The 9,726-nt window shown below is 33.6% G+C and overlaps 1 long non-coding RNA gene across 1 annotated transcript; it reads left to right on the forward strand.

Annotated features, from left to right (window-relative positions):
• Nucleotides 1-3,239: 3,239 nt before the first annotated feature.
• On the forward strand, nt 3,240-3,970 carry LOC113273599. Its single transcript, XR_003322506.1, has 3 exons — nt 3,240-3,447; nt 3,534-3,631; nt 3,881-3,970. It is a non-coding gene; the product is annotated as an uncharacterized LOC113273599 (long non-coding RNA).
• The last annotated feature ends 5,756 nt before the right edge of the window (nt 3,971-9,726 follow it).

The raw sequence follows: 9,726 nt of genomic DNA on the forward strand, positions 1-9,726 counted from the left end.
CCAGACCTATCATCATCTATTTCTCTCACAAAAGCCTAATTTTCCGAATCAAACAAAACCCGAACTACCGAATCAAACAAAATCCCGATTTATCAATCAAATCAAACCCACAATTTCACTAAATCTGAATCAAACAAACCCCCAATTTTGAATCAAACAAAACCCCTTTTCGAATCAAATCAAACCTCCAATTTACTGAATCAATTTGAAACCTTAATATCATTGAATCGAAACCAAAACTTCACTAATTTAAAACCCCAATTGTTGTTTGTTCGAACTTGGTAGTGATTTGTTTGTTTGAACTGGTGGTGGTTGAAATGCAACTGGTGCTGGTGGGTTGTGTTGCAGGAATGAATATGTAATTTAGGTATGAAGAGATGGTGGTGTTGCAGGTGATTTAGAGGTAGAAGCAATAGTGTTCGTGCTGAGAAGAGATAGAGCTGATATTGAATTGAATTTGCAGAGGATAAGAAGTACTGCAATGGGTATTCTGTGAATGATTGTGTTTTTCTAAGATGGAAATGATGCAGGAACTGATTGATTAAGCTGTGTACATGTATGTTAGGAGCTAATAGAGAAGTGTTGTGACGGATACTTGAGGTGATTGAAGCTGCAATTCAGGTGGTGGTGTTGTTTTTGGTGCAGGACAAGAATCAAGTATGAGAATCTATGTGGATTTGAATCATGTATGTTAGAGTTTGTTGTTCTAGACAAGAAACGTGGAGGTAGTCTGGTGATATGAGATAGGTCTGTTTCGGTTTGATACAGGGATTTGAATGAGTTTTTGTTGGATTCACATTGCCGCAAAACCAATCAAGAAATTCTTTTGCTGCCATTAGTTTTTGGTCATGGTGTAAATTTTTGCAGGGAATTGTGTTGTAAATACTAAGAAAATTGAAGGGTGTGATAGTAAATGTTTTAATAATTACATTTTATATAAATTTTATAATAATTACTAAACAGAAGTTTATATTTAACCTCAACGTTAGATTAATAGTCAACGTCCAGTCCAGGTACCAAGTCCTAACATTTGACAAATGTTAGATTAAAGTCTAGTGTTGGTCGAGAGTACGTCTTTGTGCAAGGAAGTAGCTCATGCACTGGTTTAGAATTCAAGCAGCAATTTACTATAAATAAAGTTCATGTAAACTAAACAATTCATCCATTTACTATAAATAAAGTTCATGTAAGCTAAACAATTCATCCCTAAGGGAAAATTTTGTGTGCTTCATAAGGTTGCACTAGTCCAAAACTTAGTTTTTAGGACACTTGGAGAGGGAGAAAAATGACGGATTCCACTCGTGGATATATATTTTACAATTACGATTCGTCAAAATAGTTTATACAGTATGAAACTGTCCAGATTTTCGGTTCTGTTTAGCCCCACTCCCTTCAAATTCCACCCAAATCGGATATCAGCAGATACACTTAAAATCACATTGATGGTGTTTGATTTCTCTGATTTCCTGGTTCAATTTTCAAAACTAGGGTTTAACAGTATTTGTGGTGTTATCATTTCTGATTTCTTAGTCTTTCAAGAGTCATATCGAGATTGGGAGAGTTTCTCCCGACCAAAACAGGGTAAGTTTTTTTTTCAGATCGAATTGCTGTTTTCATCTCTGAATGAATTTGTAATGCATGTAACATTCAGAGGATTTCTGAGCTGTACAATTTTTCTTCTTCTTGGATATCGCTTAAGGTGTTTTATGCTTTCCTAAGGAAGGGTTTGTGTTGGGTTTAATGCATCTTGTTAATTTAATGAACTCATGAATCCAGTTTTGGAAGGTAGTGTTAAGATGCTTGATATCAAGGAAATTTGCCCTGGATAAATTGTTACTAGTAATGACTCCACAACTGATTATTGCCAGGAAAATAGTAGTACAATCATCTATACTCGGATATGAGATTTTAGTCAATTTAGCAATGAACTTACGCCGTGTGGTCAAATATTCTGAAATTGATCAATGAGGATTAGTCTATGCTCTTACTGTTTGTTCCTTGCTCTAAATAAGAGGGTCATATTTTAGGGTGAATGGAGCGCCAAGTGAAGAGCAGAGAGCCACTTGCTTGCATCTTCTCAGGTAGCTCCAGACGTGAATCTTTGCATGTTCATTTTAGAGATTTGTTTCACTTAATTCCATTTCTTGGTCCTGCACATAATATTGTACATTTCTTGGTCCTGCGTGATATTGCATAATATTTTACATATACCACTCCTTCCTTTATGTAATGCTTCGACAACATACCTTCGGTATTTAGCTAGTTCTCTTTAAAATGGTACGCCCTCTAACTTGCAGAATAGCTGTTAGGGTATACAAATGATATTGGGTTATGCTATCTGATAAGATTCAGATATTCCAGTCTGCTAGTTTCCTGTTGGCTTAACTAGTTTTCCCCCCATGGATCTAAGAACACTGGATACCTAGTACTTTCTAGTTTGCACTGTGTTATCTGCTTTTTATTTTGGTTATTACTATTTTTGTGAATGGAACAGGGACTTGTTGATGCTGCTGATATGGTGGGAAGCCAAATGAGCTTCAAGAGGCTCTCTTTAACAGACATCAAGATTCACATTGGAAGAATCCCCAAGAAGGAGGTTTTGATTGGCTCCATGGATGCTTCAGGCGAGTTATCAGATTTATTCCTCCCAGTACAATCAGTAACCAGAAGCTTCTCAAAACTGAAACACTAGGCTCCCGTATTTTCCTCTGCGTGTTTATCAAAGAAACATATATCTTCTATCTCAAAAGTTCTCTCCTCGATTCTTACGATTTTTTTTGTCACATCTCGATCCAAAAATGTTGATGCGAAGAAACCCAGAGAGTAAGTAAAAATTCTTCTGATTTTAATAAAATACATCGATATTGTTTGATTGATTTTTTTTTTCTTACTGTATATCAAATCCCCAATTAGAGATTCTTCTTATTTATCTATCTGGACAGTTTTGAAAACATGGGTTTGAAGTTTCAGAAGATGGCTTGGAGTAAGATGTTTTACTTGCTGCAGGTTGGGTACATAGTAACAGCATGTCTACTAAACGAGGACCACGACTCTCTGAGATTGGTTAATAATTCTGAACGCAGTTATTGGCTGCAGTTTAACAATCCAGTGCTTGGGGTTGACAATGGTATGAGCTGTTGCAACATTTAAGCTTAGGGTTAATTTATGAATGAAAGTAGGTTCGCCACCTGGGTATCTTTTTGATTTTTGTTAATTTATATGCTTGTATACTAATCATGCTCAAGTTTAGTGTACAACCGTTAACTCAGTTTATATTTTCTCTTTCATGCTCTGATATTGCTTCATATTTGTACACTGGATTACTCTCTGCGTTCTCTTTCTTACCAAACCACACAGGCTGGATGTTTCAATTTGGCTTTGCAGGTTGGGAATATAGATGAAAGAGAGTCTGGTGAATCTTTGGCACCTAATGTCCAAAAGTTACTTGTAAGATATATGACTGAGTTGTTTTTCTGAACTGAGTTAAGATTCAATATACTCACAAGTAATCAGAGTTCCATTACCTATATCAGATTTCCAGTAATGATAGACCACTTGTTAGAATGAAAGCTGCACAATGCCTTCTAAGGTGGTACAGGAAGAATCCTGGTCTTGTCAATATAGATGGGTGGTAAGGATCGTTTACTATGTTCATCGATAGAAAACACACCTAAAACTACATACTAGATGTGGGTTCTCTAGTTGCTGCTCAAACGTATTCCTTGTAGGCACCAGTCTTTAAGATTTGTTATTTAGATATCAGTTTACAGATATTAATAACTCGTTTCTGTTTAATGTGAATCCGAATTATCATGGATTTTACTAGTATGTCGGTCGACCAAGGCATGTGAAGTTAAGTGTTTTATTTAATTGTGGGCAGGAACTAGTGATTGAATGCGCCTTGAGGAATCTAAAGAAGAAAAGGAAAACAGTTGCACCTGGGTGTGTTAATTTTAGTGCACCACCAAATGATGGAAATTACAGAATATTACGGTGAAATTATCAAAAACAACGTGGAGTTGTGTTGGAGATGGAATACTTTGAGGCATTTTTCCCTGGGATAGATTGAACGGCCACAACAATGTATGACTTATACACCATAAAGTTAAGATCGTACTGTTTTTCTTATTTATTTGTTTCTAATTTGTTGTAATGATGTAGCTTTTGTTGTTGAGTTCTTAGACGATTGGGTTGTAAAATTGTTAATTGCAATCAAAGTTAATTTTTATAGAATGGGTTGCATTTGCTTACAGAATTCATATGTTGGCTTGTCTGGGTATTCTTAATCTAAACACATTAACAAAAAAGAAGAAAAAGTAGGGAGAAAAATAAGAACTCAATCAGATTCGGCTGACTCACCTGAAAGGCTGAAACAGATTCGACTGACTCTCTTATAATAGAATTTCAACAATCGTTATTAGTCGTTATATTTGGACTGAAAGAATGCGTTGTTGATTTTGGACAAGAACGAACCGTCCGATAAAAAATAGTACACCGAAAATATGACAAACTTTAGGACGGACCATAATAGTCTTATAACTCTATTTTCGACAGTTTCAGCCTGTCCTAAATTCCGCGTTTTGGACTAGTGTTGTTTTCCACTACTTCTATTTTTCGTGATTTGTTATGGGGATCACGAAGCATGAGTTGGTAATAATCTTCTTTGATAGTTAGGCAACTTATAATCAAGGTTAATTCAATAATTCTTGTCTATTCTAAGGTCTTTCTCTTCTTATATAAGGCCACTCAAGAATTGTTTATCATAACCCCTAGATTTGATAAATTTCAACTTAAGATCGTATACCGACACTAGTTGGTCGAAATCTGGATTATATAAAAAAAAGGTTCATATAAGGTGTCTCATTAATTCCTTAAGAAGTTTTAGTAAGATATCTATAGATTTATTCTAGTTGTTCTTGTTGTAGAATAATTAGGTATCTCTATAAGTTTTGAAAAGTATAAACCCTAATTCAACACGTTTGTTTTCATATTACTTTTACCTAGTAATTTTTAAAAACAAAAACAACATTTCCAAAACCTTGATTCATATCTAAAGGGAAATCAAACCTGTGTTTTGTGAAAGAAGAATATCAAAAAGTCTTCACTTAGGTTGAAGCAACTCTTAGGCTGTAAAGGACGTCATCTAAGGGAATCAAGTGCGCAGAACCTTGCGAGGTTCAAGAGACGTAAGGACGCCGATGTAACTGAAGTGCTTGGAGGGTAGATTCGGTCCTAACTATGTTCTAGTCCGAAGTCTGATAATAGGCTAGTATTTTTAGTGGCTTAATACGGCTCGGTGTTCAAATCTGGACGAGATTCCGGGGCTTTTATGCTATTGTGATTTCCTCGTTAACTAAATTTCTCCGTGTCTTGCTTTACTTTAGAATTTTGCATTATATTTGTGTTTGATATAATTAAAGTAAAAGCAAATGATCCGATAAAAAACCTAGACTGTTTTTAACTAAAACTGTATAGAACCTACAAGACTTTTTCTTGAGAATTCGTATCTTGAAATATAGATTACAAGACTTGTTCTTGTTGGAATTCGGTTCGTGCACTGTTCGATATTTATTTTGGAGATCTTACAAAAGCTCTTGTACACAATCGAGTTCATGGATCTTTAATCTAAAACTAGTGATTGTACAATAAAGATAAGCCGTCTATACATATTATTCAAGGATCATTAATTAAGTTGGTCTACTTAAAATTGTATTAGGTTTTGTCTAATAGGTTCAAACGAAAATGTTGGTGGTGTACTTGGTACCCTCTCCTTTTCAGTTTTTACAAAAGATGGATATGAAAGTTTTAAGGAAGTTTATGTACCAGATAAATATCCCCAACCATTTGCTCATATGCGATTCACCAAGATTTTTCATGCGATGAAGGCTTGTGAAGATCTGCTAAACAAGAGGCCGCTTTATTATAATAGAAAACTTGAAGTCAAGTATGCAAAGTATTGCCCTGATGAAAAATTAATGTAAGTATTTTGTAATAATACTCGTTATTGATATTTTCTCTTAGCAAATCATGTTTCTTTTAAGTTTCCTTCAAATAACATAGTGTTGTGAAATTAAGGTAGTTCGATTTTGTTTATCAGTAAATCACTCTTAATATTCTAACTTAGCAGCAACCAAAGTCCAATATAAAATTGAATATGAAGTTATACTTATATTGTTCTATGTTTTATGTGTTATCATGAGTTTTTATTTTTATTTCTTTTTGTCATCAGGAAAATATCCTCATTTTGCAATTTTGTAGTGGGATTTGTAGAAATTGACCCAATTACGGTACCTATAGCGAGATTCTAACTTGATCTATTCACCTATTTAATAACCGTGACTAAATTGAGAGTTTCAAATGTCCTTTTTAGTTTCAAGTTTTGAATAGTTACGAGTTTGAATGGGTTTCGATTTGTAGATATAACCTCCAGAGAATACTGCACAATTGGCTTTGTTTTCTTTTGTCAATTTCTGTTCTTTTTTTTTGGTCAAGTATCATACATAACTATGCCTTATTTTACCATGTGTCGGATTTCAATCATTTTTTGTTTGCCACTTTGTCATTGATTTTTAGACCCCTTATGATTTCCCTTTGTGATACTAACAAATCAATATTATGTTACTTCAAGGAAGAAATATTAAAAGAGTTGAAAGAAAGGCCCACCCTTTCCCCCTCTCTTCTAGCTGTCCCATGCAGAAATTTTGTAAACCAAATGTATCCAAGTGGGTCATAATTAGCCTTTCTTTCTTTTATTCATTTTTTACATGCTGCTTTGCTACCGATTCCTAAGCCACTTATGATTTCTCTTTGCGATACTAACAAATACAGATTTTGTAACTTTAGGGTAGTTGTGGAAAAGCCTCTAGTTAAGTCAGCATCACAGATGGGGATTAACAAGCCTCCAGAACAACTTCCAACAATCACAACTCTAGGATCCAATCTTGTTTTTTGGTTTTAAGTGGTAAATGTTTTGGTTATTCTTGTTCTTCAATCATCTAAGATTATATGTGCATGCTTAAACTAAAAAACTGTGTGCTTTATAGCTAGTTAGTTATCCGAGTTTGTTTTTCTCAAAGACAAAAACAAGTGCATAATGTTATGACATCATTTCATATCATGTATTTTGGTTCTTGACTTCTCGATAAGCTAGACTACATTAACTAGTATTCCTTGCAATAATTAAGCAAATCTTTTTAAGAGAATTTGAAAAAGTTGTTGTGCAAAAAAAAAAAAAAAAAAAAACCTTGAAACTGTTGCAATAAATTCATCAAATACAATTCTAGTGATTGATTATTTCCTTAGAATTGTAATTTGTTAAATGATTATCTTGTTTGTATCATATAACTTTTCTACTTAAGAACTTTAAACACGCCACTTAGTTTTTGAAACCATGAAAGTCGGGTATAAAGATCATACTCACAATTTAAATAGAAGATATAAAATATAATATTGTTTAACCTTATAGTTTCTTCACATCGATCTATCAACACGCCTGAATTTAAACCATGATACAAAAAATTACGATTTTTTTATTGAAAATGATATATTATCATTCGGTTAAAGATTATTGCAAATCATGATTTATGGATGATGATAATCCAAATTTGACATAAGAACATTATTTGTCAAAGGCATTATTTTTTCAATATGAACCAGATGAATATCTTTTTATATGAATGGACTAAAGATAGATTTTACTTCCTTTCTAGCAGTCGTATGTTTTTCTTCCTTGATTCCTTATTAAATGAACAATTCAGATATTTAGTTAGGAAAAAAATCCAACATACAAGTAACCGATGTAAATATCATGAAGATTCAGTCTCAAAAGTCAAGCAAGGATGCAAAAGTAATACTATAACACCAAATGTTTACAAACAACAAAGGTTGTGGATTTAGATCTCTTAAATTTGAATTTGACAACAAATTCTTTGAATTAGAGTTATCACTTTTGATGAAACAAGAACAGGTTCCTAAGCATATGTGATGTCTTAGGAGTTGTATGGTTATCAATCACATTCTCACTCTTTTGTGAACACCGAATGGGATACATGATTAAGAGTTATAAATATCTAACATAGGCAATGACTATCACAACTCGTTGTGAAGTTTGCAATTGATAAGATAATTTCACAAGTAAAATTTTTGAATTACAAGTTTGGTACAATATGGTGTTACACGTGTGTTCGATGTATAATATTTCAAGTTTGGACAGTTGTTTAAGATAGACATATGAGACTGGACCACCGTGACATTACAATAAGTAATAACATAATATCTATCTATCTTTGACTACCATTAACTACGAAGTAGAGATAACATTTTCTCCCTGCACACATAGTAGAAATAAAGTCATTTTTGTGTATAATATTCATGAAATAAATCATATTTCATGAAGAATACGAATCTAAAAGTTTAGTTAGCATACTATTACTTGACTCATTTTATCCATGTTAGTTTACTAAATTTTTTATCTTACCCTGGATGAAGCTATTCAGATAAAAAACATACGGCATCATCAAGTCATCACGTACAATTTAGGTGCAATTGTAACTTTGGCAGGTGTCATTGCTTTTAGTTCAATAGAATGGGGAGATGTCCTTGATATGTGTTCCTAGTTGATTTCGTATGTTATTGCCCAGTTATTCATCTTCAAGTCCCATCTTAATATTTTTTTGAATGTTTCACACATTGTGATAATATGAATAACTATTTTGTTAAATTTCAACATAAGATTCTCGACCAATCTAGATTAGGCGAAGAGACTTGTCTTTCTAAAAGAATACACATGACACCTATACGATTATCAAACCTTAGTGTTTGATAGTAAATAGTCATAGCAAGTTATGTTTAATGCTTTGGATAATGACATCTTCTCAAATACTAACCTTAATTAACGAGGATTAGTATTCCTTTCACGAATTCTAGGTTATTTAGTTTTAGTCGCTCTCTTATGTACGTGATCATTCACCAAGATAAAATGATAAGTGATGTTAAAAACTTTGATTTGGAAAGCATGAGTTGGAGTGTAGGAGTTATTGCAGTGGATCTTTCCAAAAGATTACTTCTTTTCACTGAAATACTTGTTCCATTTGAGTTACTCACGGAATATGGTCAACATTATAGTAACCACATTGTCTCTCCTGTTGAATTCGAATGCAAGGTTCTCGAGCGATCTGGACTAAGTGAAGATACCCGTATACCTAAAGGCTTTCTTTGCATACCACTAAATCGATCTATAGTGATGGCAAGGAAAGAGACAGAGCAAGTTATGTTTGGAGCTCTGGATAGTCTCTTCTCAAATAATAGTGTTAAACCTTGGGACATTGGTATTCTTGTGGTGAATTGCAGTTTGTTTAATCATGTCCCATTGCTTTCTGTCGTAATCATTAACAAATATTAACTGAGAAGTAATATTAAGAGATTTAGTTTGGGAGGGATGAGCTGTAGTGCTGGATTCACAACAATTGATCTTGTTAAGGATTTATTACAGGTTCATCGAGACACATATGCAATTGTCTTTAGCACTGATAACTTAACCCAACCAACATATTATGAGACAACAAATCTATGATGATAACTAATTGTTTATTTCGTGTTTCCAGAACTAGGATTCATTTGCCAAGATGATCAACATAACGATATGATAAGTACAAATTCGTTCATGACACAGTGACAGTTCACCATGGTTCATGCAATAAAGCTTACAAATGTGTGAAACGTTGCAAA

This window comes from Papaver somniferum, chromosome 4, assembly GCF_003573695.1.
Source record: "Papaver somniferum cultivar HN1 chromosome 4, ASM357369v1, whole genome shotgun sequence".
NCBI lineage: Eukaryota > Viridiplantae > Streptophyta > Magnoliopsida > Ranunculales > Papaveraceae > Papaver > Papaver somniferum.